The 17,887-nt window shown below is 38.5% G+C and overlaps 1 protein-coding gene and 1 pseudogene across 5 annotated transcripts in view; both read right to left on the bottom strand.

Moving 5' to 3' along the window:
* Window positions 1-17,887, bottom strand: part of KCNB2 (potassium voltage-gated channel subfamily B member 2) — a 389,084-nt gene that overhangs the window by 253,160 nt on the left and 118,037 nt on the right. The gene's annotated exons all lie outside the window — the stretch shown is intronic.
* On the bottom strand, window positions 635-4,912 carry LOC306657584 (testis-expressed protein 30-like; annotated as a pseudogene). Its single transcript has one exon. The product of its transcript is annotated as a testis-expressed protein 30-like (transcript).

Genomic DNA, 17,887 nt, shown 5'->3' with positions numbered 1-17,887 from the left:
TTTAAATTCTAAGATGTTTAATACTTTTAAAAAACTTTCAAAAATAGACTGCACATGAATTGAAGAGAGATTGGTAGAGGGAAGGGAGGGAAGTGGACACGGAATTGAACTGAAGCAGGTTGAGTTCCGCACCTTTGTATATGGTTCAGTGGTATTACGTACATTCACACAGTTGTAAAACCAACATCACTACCCATTTCCAAATCTTCTTCATCTTCCCAAACTGAAACTCTACACTACTTAAAATAACAAGTGGAATCACACAACATTTGTCCTTTTGTGTCTAAAGTTATTTTGCTTTGCATGTTTTCAGGGTTCACCCATGTTGTAGCACATATCAGATTTTTTTCTTTTTTTGTATTGGGGAATGAACCCAGGGACACTTAACCACTGAGCCACATCTCAAGTCCTTTTTTTTTGGTATTTGATTTAGAGACAGGATGTCACTGAGTTGCTTAGCACCTTGCTAAATTGCTGAGGCTGATTTTGAACTTGCAATCCTCCTGCCTCAGCCTTCTGAGTAGCTGGGATTACAGGCTTGCACCACTGTGCCTGACCACATATCAGAATTTTATGACATTTAAAGTTTGAAAAATACTCTACTGAATGTTTATACTACATTTTGTTCACCCATTCATTAGCTGATGAACATTTGGGCCATTTCTACCTTTTGGCTATTGTGAATTATGTTACTGTGAGCAATGGTGTACACACACATCTGTTAGAGTTCAACTTTTTGAGGTTTACACCCAGAGATGGAATTGCTAGATCACATTTTAATTCTATGGCTAACTTTTTGAAGACCCACAATACTGTTTTTTACAGGAGCTGTGCCATATAACATTCCCATCAGCAATGCACAAGAGTTCTGGCTTCTCCATGTCTTATAACACCTGTCATTTTTTTTTCTCTTGAAAATACTACTAATTTTTTTAGAATGGCAATGTACTGATCATACTAAATATGATAAGATTTTTAATGGTCATAAGACACTGTAACTAGGAGCCAAGGAGATTGTACTTGATGTTGAGATTTACTCTCCTAAAGTACCAGAGCATTTGAGGCAAAAACCTTAACTATAAACAGAAGACTTCAGAAATCTAGAAACAGTTGCCACTAAATAAAAAGACTTTTTGAAATTGAGAGACACAGCCAGGTGCCAGGTGTGCAAGCCTATAATTCCAGGGACTGAGGAGGCTGAGACAGGAGAATTCCAAGTTTGAGACTAGCCTCAGCATCTTAGCAAGGCCCCAAGCAACTTGGTGAGAGCCTGTCTTAAAATAAAAAATAAATATAAAAATATAAAAAAATAAAAAAGGACTGGGGATGTGGCTCAGTGGTTAAGAACCTCTGGGTTCAACCTCAGGTACCAATCAATCAACCAATCAAGAGACTTCGCAAACTTACCTTTCATTCTATCAGTGCATGGTAATAGAAACAAGTATGACAAAAATTCAATGATCTTAATTTATCACAGTTGCCCAGAGCCTTCTGGTGCTCCTAGGGTTGTCTCCCAAAAAGCCATGTGCCATTGTCAAATTTTATTAAGCCATGCATAATTCAGGATGTGTTACCATGTTGATAACCACCAGCTTAGAGAAGCAGTCCATGTTAATTTGCTGCAACTGTGGTGGAAATGTCTATGCTAATGAGTTTGAAGGAAATGAGTTAGTCGAATATTATCTTTTTTATGAGTCTAAATAGAGAAATTCCGTAGGACCCCAAACTGCCCTTAGTACTTTTCTAATTCATTTAACTCAATTAAAAACAATAATTTTGTAGCAAAATAAACTTTCCGGAATACCTTTGATTATTTAATAAATACTGGATCTAGCCACCCTTACATAGTTAGCCCCACAGGAAACCACTATATGTGAACTACTTGTTACTTCCTTGCTAAGGAATCTACAGGAATGAAGATTATCTTTTCTCTTAGTGTGTCAGTTATCTATTGCCACAATAAAGTTATATGGCAAATAACCATTCAAACTCAATGAAAAGTAATATCCATTAATTTAGCTCATGAGTCTGCAGAGACTGATCTGGCCTGGTCTTTGCTAGGCAGGGCTGGGCTTTCTCACATATCCAGGTGTCAGCTGATTCTTGCCTGACCCAGGACAGCTGCAACTCAAAAGATACAGGGGACTCAGCACTGCCTTATCCTTAGCAGTCTAGTGTAGATGTGCTCTTGTGATCATGGCAATGAAGTAAGGGAGGACACACAGAAGGTAAGTACATTTTCAATCCTCTGTCTCTGGCACAAAACTAACTTATACTAGCCATGGAAAGTTAAACAGGTAAACTAAGGATCAAGGGGGGATGAAATACACTACACTGTCTGAAAGGAGGAACAACAAAGCCACATTGAAAAAAAAAAAACTGGAAACATGAAGGGGCAAAATATGGAGCCATTAATGCTAGCAGTTCTCCACATTCCCCTTCATATACTTAGGCTGTGAAGGAATTTTCCTTATCACAGTGGAGTGGGATCGTTTTCTCTTTGCCTTCTTTTTCTCTTAACAAACAGCTTGCTAATCTGCGTGTACTCCAGGGCAATAAAAATCTAACACAATGCTGAAGGCAGAGTAGGTATACTCAGTAATTGCCAGATGAATGGATTAATAAAAGAACGAAGATTCTACCCACTGTTGTGTTCAACATGGTAGCAACCTGCAACAATATTAACATAAGAAGAGGTATATTTTGTGAATTTTCTACCTCTATTCTCACTGTCCTATGTTAGAGTGACTTTATCCACTTTTGTTCAACAAAAATGAATGTGCATGTCTTTCCTGCGAAACACTAGGGTTTGAATTTAAGAATATGACGATGCTATCTCTCAAGAAAAACCAGTCCCCAGCCCTGTTTAGAATTCTAAAGGGTGCATAAAACGTCTTCCATATAAGAATATTCTGTAAGGTTCCATTTGTCTCCAGAATTCAACAACTTTATTATTAGTAATTTTTTGTAACCAGATTCAAATGTTTAAATTTTTTCAAAACTTAACTAGTGAAAATAAATTATATTTAGACCACCTTTAATATTTGTACATCATCTTCATACAACTATAACACTGCTTTTGAAAGACATTTTGTAAAGGATATTACTTTCACAATGAAAATGTGTTTCAAAAGTAGGGCAACATTAAAGAACCTTAGTCTGAAATATATTTCGTAATGCTGAGAGGCATATTGTTCTTTATCAAATTAACTGTACTCGTATTCAAAGTAATATGGTTTTTAACTAATGACAATTATTTCTTGTCCATTCCAGTGAGTTCTTGGATCCAACACAAAATCTGTATTTATTTCTTTGAAAACATCATTCGTTGACCGTCCTTTCACTGCTGTGGAATGATCTGCCTTCTCAATCCAGTAGGTTTTATTGGGACCTTGCATTTTCTGTGCCACTTTCTCCAGAAAGTTCTTCCCACACATTTCATCTGCTGAGACTGACACAAACAGTATGGGATCTTTTATGCAAAAGAGATCTTCATCTCTGAGTTTATGCTGCTGTTTGGGATGGTGCAGTGGATAAGAACTACAAATGAGACCTGGAACAAAACCACCAGCATCATCTGGCGCAGTATGCCACATTGCAGAAGCAGCTGCTCTTGAATCCAAGAACAACCTCTAAGGAAGACACCTGCAAGCTTGTATTCTCCTGAGGTCTTTAGGTAATTCAAAACTGCTTTATGTGCCTTAATTCTATGTACAATATTAAGGCCTTTACGGGTAAATCTCAGGGGAAAAAAAAGTCATGAGATGCAAGATGGGATGCCAGTGACATCAAACGAGGAAGAGCCATATCTCCTGATGCTCCATGTGTAAGAATTATTCCGTATGTTAAGTTCTCACTCGGCACCAAACAAACAGCATCCAGTAATTTATTTCCAAAAGGATTTTTAACTTAACCTCTGTATGACTCGTTTTCACTGTTGAATAATAAACTTAAAGTGCATTATATCTGAGAAGCAAAGGACATCTCCCTGGGAAGGCAAATGTGGCCATCAGCACCCAACTGCCCTCACTCTCTTCAGAGCACAAGCTAGCAAGCTCGAAGAGACCGCCTTGCCGCCCCATCAGCGTGGTCTTCACAACTTTATTATTTTAGGAACAACATAATAGCAGGTAGAATGTAAGTCCAATGGCAAAGGCACCTGGAGTAGTAGAATAACTTAAAGGAAAAAGAGATCGTATCCATTTGGAGTTGGAAAATTAAGACTTTGAGGGAGAGCTAACACATCTCAGGTGTTTTGGGAGAGGTAACCTTTCAGAACTTGTAGGTCTTTAAAAACCAATGGGAGCAGTGTATGTGCAGAGGTAGGAGAGACTGGATGTGATTAGAGACAAAGGGTAATCCAATTTTGCTGTGGACAGCTGGCGAAAGATATACCTTCAAGGAAGGTGGGATCTATGTTGTTTACGGCCCTGAATAGAAAGCTGGAGAGTCTGTACTTATTTCTGTAGCCACTCCTGTTTTAGGAAGATTAATCTGACAGTACTGTGCAGAACTACCTTGTATAGGGAGAGGAGGTGGGCAGAGAAATCTATGGAAATTGTCTAGGTGAGCAAGAAGGAAGATCTTAATCAGGAGGACGGCAGTGAGAGCAGAGAGGCTCTGAAAAAGAGGGGACTGTGGGTAAGAGAGGAACAGCAGCATCTTGTACATTAAACCTTTTTTATAGGAAACAGACAAGTACCTGCGAAGTTTATATATTCTACAGTAAATGGTAGTTCTCAAAATATTCCCCACATTTTTTATCAGAATGAATTTATTCCAAATCTCAGTTCTACCAAAGGCAGAGATGCTTGTCACAGTAATTAAGCATTGAAAGCACCACTGGAGTAACAAGAAGCTCTAACTGATTTATCACTAAAAACAGCGACCACACATTGGAAGCAGTTCACTGGTTACTCACCTTGGATTGGCCTGAACTGTCCTCTTGGGTGGTTGAACACCAAAATTAATCTCTTGATAATGTGTGGAATCCTCTAGACTGTCAACACAGGGAAGAGAGAACCCAGGCTTTTAGAGCTGGAAGCAATTTAGAGATAATCTTGTTCAATGTCCTTATGAGTAAGGAAACCGAGGCTCAGTTAGTTGTAGTCAAGTGATCCAGCTAATCAGAGAAGGGACCAAGAACAAGAGCCCAGCTCTCCTCAGGCCAGTGTTCTCTGTAGGATGCTAATTAGCACTAAGATATATATGTGTCTGTTCACACATTTAACACATCATTCTCGACCATGTTGAGTCTTCAGACAGACAATAACACTATTTCATGGCAGTAAAATGAGGCCAGCATGGAGTCGTTAAAGAGATTGCGAGACAAGGCTGTAGACATAAGCTGGTTCTTAACTCTCTAGGACCTTGAATGACAACACAAGAGTTTTGTACTAAAATAGAAAATGTGAAATCACAGAAGGCTTTTACAACTGTGCTTTATTTAAAAGCACTCCATTCTCTCAAATTCTTGCACAAAATCTGAATGAAATGCACATCACATGATTTCATTACTATGAAAGAATAAATTTTCTGAAAATTGCCATGGGCAATTAGACTTTTTTTTCAAAACTTCAAAACTGAGAGAAGTTTCTGTTTATTATAGTGACATTTCCAAATTATACACGTCATTGCAAATCAGAATCTTTTGGATTCTTTAAACAGAGAAAGATATGTATTTTATTCAGGTATTTTTAGCATGCTTATCAGTTAAATATATTACTTAAATTCAAAACAAACTGTTATACACACTTTAAAGTCTTCCTGAGCTATGGTACATTAATTCTACCAAGTTCACTAAATATCACCAGGTCAGTTAAAATGTAAATGTCATATACATGCAATTCATGACACAAATGAAGACACAATCAAAGGACTATAATGGATCTTGAGCTGTGCTGGTAGTTCTGGTAAGGAGTATAAGGAGCAAATGGTTTTCTACCTGCTTCTGTCATTACTTCATGAAGTGGAAAGCTTCACAAAGGCACACCTGGAGGGCCGGAAAAAACAAAAAAAATTGCCTAACCAGCCAGATGAGCTTAATCAACCCAAGAGGTTACACATATAGCACACAGATTATCTTCCTCTTCGATTGTCAAATTAGAATGATTTCTAAATAATTCATTAAGATTACAGATGAAATCCAAGGAAACAAACAATAAAATCTTGACTTCCATCACTGGAAAATGACTTTTGAGCTATGAAACCCTTCAACAGATGAATGGATAAAGAAAATGTGGTACATAAACTCAATGGAATATTACTAAGCCTATAAAGATGAATGAAGTTATGGCACTTGCCAGTAAATGGATGGAACTGGAGACTATCATGCTAAGTGAAATAAGCCAGTCCCCAAACACCAAAGGTCAAATGTTCTCTGATATGCAGATGCTGACTCACAATAGGTTGTGGGCAGGAGTGGAGGTTCATCAGATTGGGGAGGGGGAAGGGAGAGCTGGGGCTGGGAATGGGAAAGACAGTAGAATGAATTATACATAACTTTCCTATTTTTATATATGAATACACGACCAGTGTAACTCCACATCATGTACAATCACAAGAATGGGAAGTTAAATTCCATGTATGTATGATATGTCAAAATACATTCTACTGTCATGTATAACTAAATAGAACAAATTAAAAAAAAACTAACAAAATGTCTTTTGAGTACCAGTTACATCTCAGATAATGTCTGTGGCATAAGACAAACACCGTACCTGTCTATGTGCATCTTCAAGTCTAGTTGAAAAAGAGACAAATAAGTGACTAAAAACATAAAAACACAATGAGGACTTGACATAAGTGTTTCAAAGTACTGGTCCAGGGTTCTGTGATGGAGAATAATAAAGGGAATGTATCTACTTGCATCATGTAGTCAGGAAAGGCTTCTCTGATGTGGTGACATTTAAAGTAAGACCTGAGAAAAGAGGAGGAGACCAGGAACAAAGGCCCAAGGAGGGAAAACTCTTGGCCTGTTCTAGAAGCTTCCAAATGGTCAATGTGCAAAAAAGGATTAACTCTGTAGGCCTAGGTTGTCCAACACTTGTGCACTCCAAAGAATACCCTGGTCTTTGACTAGTTCCTAAGAAATAATATCTAATTTGGAATACCCTGCCTCGAAACAGTGGTTTTTGTCTACTGGGACCATGGTCCACACCAGACAGTTTACGTTAGCTATGTGATTTATGGTAAGGGCTGTGGGCCATGTGATATAACTTTGACTCTGAAGAGGTTACAAACTAAGTAAGGTCGGCTGCATGCATACTCCATGTCTATGTGACTGATCCCTAATAACTGGACACCAAGGCTCGAGTGAGCTTCCTGGTTGTCAACACTCGTATGCTGTCACACACATCATCATTAGAAAAATTAAGAGTTCGTCACAGCACTCTACTGGGAGAGAGCAGCTGGAACCTCATGGTTGGTTTCTCCTGGACTCTGACCTATGTGCCTTTTTCCTTTGTTGGTTTTAATCTGAAAACTTTTATCAAAATAAGCCATAACTACAGCAGGTTTTCTAAGTTTTATAAGTGAATCATTGAACCCGAGGGTGGTCTTGGGAATTCTGAATACGAAGTCAGTGAAAATGGACTGTCAATGGGGAGTTCATGATCACAAGGAAACTCTGATGGGAATATTATAAAGGTTACAAAGTTTAGGTTTCAAGTGCAACAATACTTCACTGAAGAATTTTAAGTAAGGGGTGACGTCTGGTTTATATTTCCCAAAGATCTGCATGGCTGCTATGTGGGGTAGAGATTAGAAGGAAGGGGTGGAGAGGTTAGGGGATGGGGGGTAGGTAGAGATAGAGAGATTTGAGAGAGAGAGAGATTTGAGATATGGCAGATTTGAGCTCTACACTGGATGTGAGGGAAGAAAACTTTGTAATTGGTTATATTTCAGAAAGGAGGGAAAGACAGATCACAGATAGTCCCCAGGTTTCTGTCTAACCAGGAGGATGGCAGGCCATATAGCCCATCTGGGAGAGTGCCTGCCTTGCATGCTTGAGGCCTGGGTTCGAGTCCCCAGCTCTGTGGGATTGTGGAAATAACCAGGAGGATGGAAGATTCACTGAAAGAGTGAAGAGTAGAGGAAGCAAAGGCTTGTGGGATAAAGGAAGGATGAAAATTCAAATTTATACATGCAAAATTTGAGATGTTTTGAAACATCTAAGCTGAGTGGACCAAAGATATAAATTAGAGGTGAAAGCAAAATGGATAGATGAATAAGATTTAAAGCCACAGTAATGGGTGTGTCCACTTAGAGAGAATGTGGGCAGATAAAAGGGCTCAGAACTAATCCCTGAGGTCTTCTAACATTCGGAGGTCAGGAAGAGACTGCATATTATGCATCAGGATTTCCAGGAGCTAACCTACATAATCCTAACAAAGACTCCAGGACATAATTATCATTATTCCCACCTTTTTAATGTTTTAATTAGTGTGTTAAAACTATACATAACAATGGGATTTATAGTGACATATTCATATAAACATATAATACGATTTACTCCAACTCAATTAAACCAAATATGAAGAATTTAGATATCTTGCCTAAAGTTTCTCTTTGTCTGTCTGTCTGTCTGTCTGTCTCTCTCTCTCTCTCTCACACACACACACACACACACACACACACACACGCACGCACACAATTATATGGAAGAAATAGAGCCCAAACATCTGGCTCTAAAATCTACTTCTTTGTTGTTGTTGTTATTCTACTTCCAAGTCATAAGCAGAAAGGAAAACAAAACAAAAAGCCTCAAAAACAACAAAATAAAGACAGATAAGAATTGAAAAAAAAAATTCTAGTACTTATGATTTCCAGGATTGAGAAAAATTCAGAGAAGGGGTTTGTTGGGGGGAGAGAGGGAAAGGAGAAGTACTCTGGATTGAGGATGAGCAAACTATGTTATATGCATTTGTGACTTAGTAAAATTGAACCCCATCATTATGGTATATCTATAATGCACTAATAAAACACAAAAAATGATCTACATCTTAGGCAACCTACTAAATAAAACATAATACCATAAAGTATTGCTCCTTAAGCCTTTCAATCAGAATTTAATTCAAGTTCTTTATTTTCCATCTACACAATCTAGATAGTGGTAAAAAACTGCACTTGATAATGAACTCAAAGTGTTCTGGTTGTTGTCCATATTCCCTTAAAGTTTTTTTGAGAATCAGCAAAATCATACATTCTCTAGGTGGATGATATATGGAATAAAGTAAGAAGGTTTCTTTCAATTTTTTTAAGCAGCAGCAGCATGAAAGAAAGACCTAAAATGAATTTTTTCAATGCAGGTAGATGACATCAGGTGTGCATTTCTAGAGAGAAAATGAGACTGATCAGAAGCATCTACAAGCTCTTTATACTAATTGTATTATATTACTTTTTGTTCACAAAGAAACAGTTGAAGAGGCTCACAAGCAGTTTTTAAAAAGTAGTCTTGAAAAAGAACACTTTTGTTGAAAAGAAAAATAAAAAAAGACATGGTCAGAGTTGTGAAGCTGTGGCACATCAGGAAAGGACAAGGACACTAACCCCTGCCCACAGGGACACGTGGAGTCCCTACCCTCCAAGTATGCACAGCACCACCCTCCTTATTCCCTGGGGTAACCAGTTTATTTTCACAGTATGTCGGCTGGTTAGGAGGGGAAAGATTGACTGTGTTTAATGATTAGCTTGATGGGAGGCAACGAGTCTGTTTGGGCTGAGTCTGTGGTTGCTTTCTGAGTTGAATAAAACAATCATTTGGACAGAACTAAATTTTTGGCTGGGATAAATACAATCCCACGATTTGTAAATACCCGTAAAAGCAGGAGTGATTCAAGAACAAACTTACATATATGTTAGTCTCCTTGGTGAGAAACCTGACAGAATTCAGTGAATATCCACTGAGTACTCATCTTAGGTTCTGAAGGTACAATGGTGAATAAAAGATTTCCTCCCAAATAATCTGATGACCTGCCTGTTACTATATTATTATTAATTAATTAATTGATTTATTTAATTTATTGTGGTGCTGGGGATCAAACCTAGGGCCTTGTGCATGCTAGGCAACCACAATACCACTGAACTACACCCTTATTGTTTATAATGTTGATTTTAAAAAAAGATCTCTACTTGGGAATCACACACACACACACACACACACACACGTTTGTATGTTTTCTTCATAAATGTGTTTTAAATGTTTTTCCACTTTTTTCATGGTGATACAAAGGACAAGCAGCAAAAGTTATTTAATAGTTTCTCTGTTCTTTCTTCCCCAAACCTGCTCCCCTGCAGCTTCCCCACCTCAACTAATGGCAACTCCCTCCTCCCGGCTGCTCCAGCTAGAAGCACTAGTGACTTATGGCCCAGGCCCACATCAGTGTCCACTCACCTCTCACCATTTCTCCTGAAAAGGCAGCTATTTGGATTGGCATGACTGCTGTATGGCTGATCTCCCTGGTTCCTCTCTTTTCCCCTTTCTCCTGTTCTCAGCAGGGCTACTCCAGCAACCGAATCAACCATCCAGCAAGACATCATGGCAAACTCATCCCCTTTGCCAATACCCTCTGGTGCCTTCCCAGTTCACGAGGAGTGAAGGTCAGTCTGTACAAGGGCCTTTCAGGTTCTTCCAGATTTGTTCCCTGACATCTCCCGTGACCTTTCTTCCCCTTACTTCGGTCCTCTGTACTTCAGCCTCTCTGGCCCTTTGCCATCCCTGAACACTGAAGTCATTCTCCTACCTTTTGATTTTGCTGTTTCTTCAGTCCATGCAGGCCTGGTTTGCTTCCACAGTCTTCCCTGACTGTTCTATTTAAATTTGCCGTGCCTTGAACAATTCTGTTTTCCTGTATTATTTTTATAGCAATTATAATTTTCAAACACACTAATGATTTTAGTTACTTATTTGGCCAATTTCTCCCCATCAGAATACAGTGCTGGGTGGTTAGAGACTTTTGTTTTGCTAATTCTGTGCCCTCAGTACCTAGAATAGTATCTGGTATGCAATAAAGATTGTCAGAAGAGTGAATGTGGTAATGAGAGATGTTTTCTATATTCCAAATTGGGTAGTCTTTCCTTTAAAATAACAGAGTCTATAGATGAGGTCCCTGTAATATAAAAAAGGTTTTGTGTGATGCAGGTGGCATTTTATGCTAACCCAGGACAACAGAACCAGAGGTGATGGAAACCGTTAGAGCAACAGGTAGAAGTGATGTAGATGTAGATGGATGATGTGTTTAAGGCATTTTATCCTCAAGCACAGAATCAAACACATGCTAGTTCCACCTGAGATTCACCCCTTACCCCCAAAAAGGGAGGACTCTTCCTTCTTCAGACACTGCCACTTTACCTTATTCCTGGACCAATCCTGCACAGAAGGCCATACAGACTCCACGGGGAGGAAGCTGCACAGTAACAGAGTCAGGAGCTGAGCTGACACAGGGAAGAAAAGGTGGCCACTAGTCAGAGCTAGGTGGCCAGTTTCATTCTCATCTCCTGGGAACTTAGAGCTTTGAAAGCCCAGGTGAGTCACATAATTCCCACAGCAAGAATGAATTCCCCTTTTTGCTTTAATCTAAATCAGAAAATTGCAAAGCTAAAAAATACTGCAAAAAGCTAAAATACTGCAAAGCTAAAATGACCCAATTTTGCATTCAAAGAGAATTTCATTTAAAGCAGGGTCTCATTTGAAGAACCAAAGGCCCATTTATTTGTGGGAAGAAAATCATAAGGAGGCAATTATGTTGCAGTAACAAATTCACAAAACTGCAGTTGCTTTTTGGAAGTAATACTTTATAATATCTAAGTCTTTGTTTATAAAATGAACAATAAAAACACAGAAATATGAAAGCTATTATATCATCAGTGTTAAAGTCATCCTTTCTGATTGTTCTACCTTTACTTGCTTTCACTCTAATCCATCTTATATGAATAGCTTCATCTTAGCACAGCTCACCCATGCCCACGTTACTCCTCTCTCAAATTGCTCTGATGAGTTTTCATTGTTTAAAACAGAAGCTAAATTTTTTATATTTAATTTATAGAACGCTTTCTTCAAAATAAGTGTTATATTAAATTATAATACAGATGAATGTAAAAATGATCTGCTTAAAGTAGGATATGGGTGGAGAATCTAGACTCCAATTGATTGGCCTTCTACTAACCCCTATTGCACAACAATGCTCTATACATGTTCAGAAACATTTGGGCTTAGTAGAGCAGTTTGCATAACCCTGGCCTGAAGAATTAAGTGAATTTTTCTTTTCGTTTATTTATTTATTTATTTAGACTCTGCCGCCCAAGGTCTACTACAAATGATGGCTCCAAATTACCTTCCCACTATTCTCTTATGTTCTGATGTGACCTCTAACACACCATCCATTTTCAAGCCGAGCTCTCTTCTCACTATTACTTGAATACTCCCTGACTCATTTTCCATGTTTTGTATAATAAAAATTGGGTTGGAATCAAAGTACCTACTACTCCTACAAACCCAAGACAGGTTATAGAACCTACACTGCCTTTGTTAATCCATTTGCAATAACTGAAAACAGAAGCACCTACTTCATAATGCTGTTATGAGCTAAACCATGTCAAGAAGTTGCAACCCCACCTAGGATACAGAAGTGTCCCCTAAATGTTGGGTATTTTATGCCCAGGGATAGCCTCCACACCAATCCATCTTATATGAATATCTTCAACTTAACATAGCTCATCTGAACCCAGGTGACCCAGAGCTCCTACCCCTCCCTCCAAAATGATCATTGTGAAGGTTTCCAGGTCACCAAACATTTCACCCTAAGCAAAAGGAGTCTGAAATTCAGGCTTTCCTTGCTCACAGTTGGACTGCATATTTGTGAAATGGGTAGACTATGAAAATGCGACACCCTTCTTCTTCCCTAGTGTTTGAAGGTGAAATCAGTGAAGAAAGCCAAAACCTACCAGGAGTTCTCTTTCATTTTTCAAGGCAGGACAGACACAAATCAAGGATCTGACAGTGCTGCTTTCTGTGGCCTCTGTGGTCAGGATGAGGTCTCTAGGGCTGAGGGATGAAGTAGTTATTCAAGAAAATGAAAAGAACTGGGCAGGGTCACGGGCTTATGAATCCTCCACTGCAGAGCCGCCCAATTTGCAGCACTGAAAGGGCTCTGGGGTGGCAGTTTTTCAAGCAGGGCTGGGCGTAGCTGGAACCCTCGCTCACCAACCATAACATTCGAGTAGCTTCAGTTCAAATCCCAGCATCATGTGATATAATCATCTATGTATTTTGTGATGTGAAGAAGGTTGGGAAGACCTATCCTTTCTCCCCCACCTCACGGAGATCTTTGCTGTTTTTTTTCTGGCACTGGTTTTGCTCTGGGTATAATACTCATCAGTGTCCTCTGCAATCTGTTGTGGCTGTCTGATCCTGAAAAGCTGGCTCCAACAGTGGGTAAGCAGTGGTCTCAGGGGCCATGGAGGAGTCCCTGCACTGTAGTGGCCCTGAAGATGAGTGCCAGGAGGTGGCAGTGTTACCAGGGTCCATAGATCAGGCTTAGAGCACTGTGGATTGCCATGGGAACAGTGGCGCTGATGGCCAGGGTAGGATATTTAAATGTTTTAATCATTTCAAGTCTGCTGTATGCAAGCAGGACAAAGAACAGGTTACTGGAATTTCTGCCCTTCAGATGAAAAGCCAAATCCTTGAGAGGCTTAGCCTCATTGAAAAAGACACTGGAGACCTTGAATCAACTTTGATGGAAGTCAGACCCAAGAATAAAATATTTGAAAACAACACAACACAACAAAACATGAAACTGGATGTCCTTACTAAAAAGCTTTAAGGCTCCACGTCTTTACTTGAGTTTAAAGTAGAGGTTTTAGAAAAGGACTTCAGAAAGAGAAATCTAAATATTTAGAATGACGTCGCTGATGCCTGACATTACAAGAAAGATTTAAGTCTTTAGAAGATGCATCAACACACATCCAATTTCAAGTAGCTGTAACTAAAACAGCTTTCAAAACACATCAGAAAAATGTGGAACAACTTCAGAAAGCACTGAAAGATACTGTGCATGGAAATTTCACTCTGTAAGAGGCTGCTGTCTATAGAGCATGAGACATGGAAAGGAAGAGTGAATGAACATGTTAAACAGAATAAAATGACAGGAAATGTGGAAGGGTTTATTGGATAAGTTCAATGATGAAATCAAGGAAGACTCTGGATAACCTCTTGCCAAAGGTGAGAGACTGGGTTCTTCAAGAGACACCATCCATGGTGGGAATGTGGAATTCGATATGACAAATGAATCAGAGAACGGAGACCTCTTAGAATAAGACTCCAAAGGAGTTCTGAAGAACCAACTGATATAGTTGAGTCAAATACATATTTGAAAAATAAAAAAGAAACCAAATGTATACTTAATTAACTGAAGACAATAAAATAAATTGATTCACTTAAAGATCATGTTAGAAGTCTCCAAAGAGAGAAAGTTTCCCCAACATTAGGGCAACCCCCCAAAAAAACTAACAAACAAAAACAAAACAGGAGATGAAAAACTTCAGTAGGTAAACTTTCTTTTCTCAACTGTATGAAAAGAAAAAAAAGGAAGAAATAAATGGATTTCCACCAAATATCCAATTTAGATCTAGTTCAAACCATAAAATAGAGGTGAGTCTATCCAAAGCTGATGACAAGATCAGTCAGGCATGTAAAAAATATTAGCCAAAATTCTTTCATAAAAAAGTCAAATAAATCACTGACTATTATCAAAGCCTGCTTATTTCCCATGAAAGAAAAGCTCATGGTAATAGTTTGAGAGCTCTGACAGCTGAGAGAAATTTCAATAACTTAAGAAGAGAAAAGGCATACATCAGACAAAGTTTATTGTGGAAGAATTTAAACATTTCAGAAAGTATACTATGTCTCTGATGTTAGAAATGGGGTATTTGGCAGAGGCTTATGAGGACCATCAGGAAATATCTGGACCAGATCTCCAAACAAGAAGGAGGACTTGGTGGTGACATCACAGGGATCCAGGTCCAGCATCCTCCTGAAATGCCACCCCGTTAGGGTCAGGACTCTGAAATAGGATCCCTCCATCAGGCCACCTCCATCATTCACAGAGCATGCTAAAGCTTCCCCTGGGTCTCCCTGTCCTGGCAGGCACTGAGGACCTTCTGACTCCACCCTCCCATCTGAATAGGGTACCTCTGACAACTGCCCCCACTTCCACCTTGTATTCCCATCAGAAGTTACTGAGGGCCCCAGGAGGCATTTCCTCATGAAAGAATGCCTTTTCCTTCCCCTATTCTTGAAAGCTAGGACAAATCTCCCTAGGGATTCTCTCCACCGAGGGACTTCCCTGGTCCAGCACATCCTCTACTAGCAAGAAGTATCTCTACCTAAGCTCTGGATTTGAGCTTTCCTCTGACAACATGAAAACAGAAGTGAGACACCTTCTAAAGTGATTCTTCCTTCATAAGCCACCTCTGAAAGTCCAGAAATATAGCAAGGTGACTTCTTTCCCCTAAGACTAAAATAATATTGTTGTTTTCTCTATTAATTATATTGCCATAATGTGAGTTTACAATGACTCAAATGGAGACTGATACAATTATAATTCTTTGGATAGTGCTTTAGAATTGTAGATTATCTATATATGGATTTCATAGGTAAACTGCATCTATTTTATTCTATTTGTAGGTAGCATAATTAGGGTAGTTTTATTGTTAACAAGTCCACTAAAATCATCCAAAAGTGCAGCAGGCAGTTATTTTCTTGTAAAATAATTTTGAATTTTTCCCTTTCATTCTATTGCTACTACTTAATGATTATACAAGAGTTCATATGGAACCATGATAGGATTATAATTCATAGGAGAAATTTCTATAGATGCATATTATATAAATTCAAATCTTTGTGGTATACTCCTTATTTGATGTTTCATCTAGGTTTTCAGTGAGTCTAAAATTCTTATTGTAACTATTTAACATGTCTTTTGAACAATCCAGAAACATGGAAACAGTTTCTCTTCCAAAGTAGTCTTGAACTTCCCCTTATTTATTTTCACTGCACGTAGTTAAATGATTACACAATTGCTCATTGGAAGTCTGTTAGATTTATAGTTCTTAGGATATTATTTTATAAATGTAGCTTGAAAGTGAACTTCTTTCATATAGGTTTCCTTTTCTTCTTTTGCTAGGTAATTTAAGGACAATATTTCAATTGTTGCTATTTAATAAGTCCTCCATAATGTGAGCTATAGTAAAAGTTCCATATGTGCCATCATGCAACTGTAGACATTTGAAAATCAAATTCTATTTCTGTAAAACTGAGGCTGCATTTACTCCAGATTAGTATATTTAGTTAAATAAATTCTGGTTTAAAAAAATCCTATCTATTTTTAAAATATCACCCTTACTCTTTTCTTTTCCAGGAATTTGCTTTTGATCTTTTCCTACAATTTCTTCTATCAGTGTTCAGAGTTGTACTTCTTTAGTGGTACATTAACATGCTAAATCTTTGTCAGATCAACCACTATTCTTATAGATTGTAATTTTCTGGGGTGGTGGGGGGAGAGAAGGACTATACTTCCAGCTATATATTTTGCAATTTCCCTAGGGCTTGAGTAAATGTGCATGTTTTGAAGATAAGAATTTCAGAAGTGGCTAATATGTATTTATTAAATTGAAGGAAAAATACTTTACAGTAGTTAAGTGAACTTGAAAACATACTCAGTAGTATATGTGGCCTGCAATAAATTAGAGGCTGGGAATTCTATCCCATATGTGTGCTTATAAAAATGAGATCATAAGCTTTTCTGTCTCAGACAACACAATTTCTCTCCTTCTTGCACCTCCAGAATAAGAATGTGAGTAAAACCCAATCTTTGCTTGATGGGCCTCTACCATCTGTTGGGCATTTACTAAAAGAAGGGCTTACAATTGTAAAGATGTACTTTTTGCACATCGGAAGCATCTCTCAAAGGACCTGAGATCCATTCCCAAGAAGGTAGCCATCAAAAGAGTAAGACCTCAGTCTCTAATAAGACTCCATTGGAGGACAAAATCCTAATTCTGATGATAATCAGCCAACAGACACAGTTGGCGTGGTCTCATTTATACTCAACAACTCTGTACTTTTCACTCTTTGACTCTGAGTTCTCATGAGCAACCTTAGTTACTTGCTTTTAGTTAGCTTTAACCATCACTAATCCTGAAAGTTGCACAACTGGGCTATACATTTTAAGCATCCCTCTAGTTTTCCTGTAGATAACACCTCTGATATGTGGGTTATGATGATAATGGTTACGAAGGTCACTTTTCAGGGACCTGAAGTCCAATTCTGTTGAAATAATAATGGCTCCTCACTTGGGCCTGTGCAGATGTCTGATGGTGATCTTTTGACATCGAAGGGCCCAAACTCCATCCTTGTAACACGATAATGCTGTCATTTTCTGAACATGTGTCCCATGAAGATCTATGAAGACTGATAACCCATGTGGAGACCACTGTTACTTGATCTTCAACCACCCTTCCCCAACACTTTAAGTCACCCTGCTTCTTTATCCCATAAACATCCTCAATCCCTATGCGTTTAGGCTTGGGTCTTCCCCCTCCATTCAAGGCTACCTAGAAAATAAACTCTCTTTTACAAAATTCATCTAAGTGGTTGGCATACCATGAGATAAGCAAAATGAGAGTGGTTCAGTTACCTGAGTTGCTGATCCTAAACTGGATCTGATGAGAAAGTATGAAGGTAATCAAGGAAATCTATGACTGCTACTGAAAAACAGTTTCCATGGTGCATATACTGTTATTTCCATAGGGGAGAAAAGCATTACCTACCAATACACTATATAGTCTTTTATTCCTAAATATGAAACTTCCTGTTAATACAATGTGA

This window comes from Sciurus vulgaris, assembly GCF_902686455.1.
Source record: "Sciurus vulgaris genome assembly, chromosome: 1".
Lineage (NCBI taxonomy): Eukaryota > Metazoa > Chordata > Mammalia > Rodentia > Sciuridae > Sciurus > Sciurus vulgaris.
The sequence above is the reverse complement of the archived record's forward strand: the minus strand, read 5'-3'. Positions and strand labels throughout refer to the sequence as shown.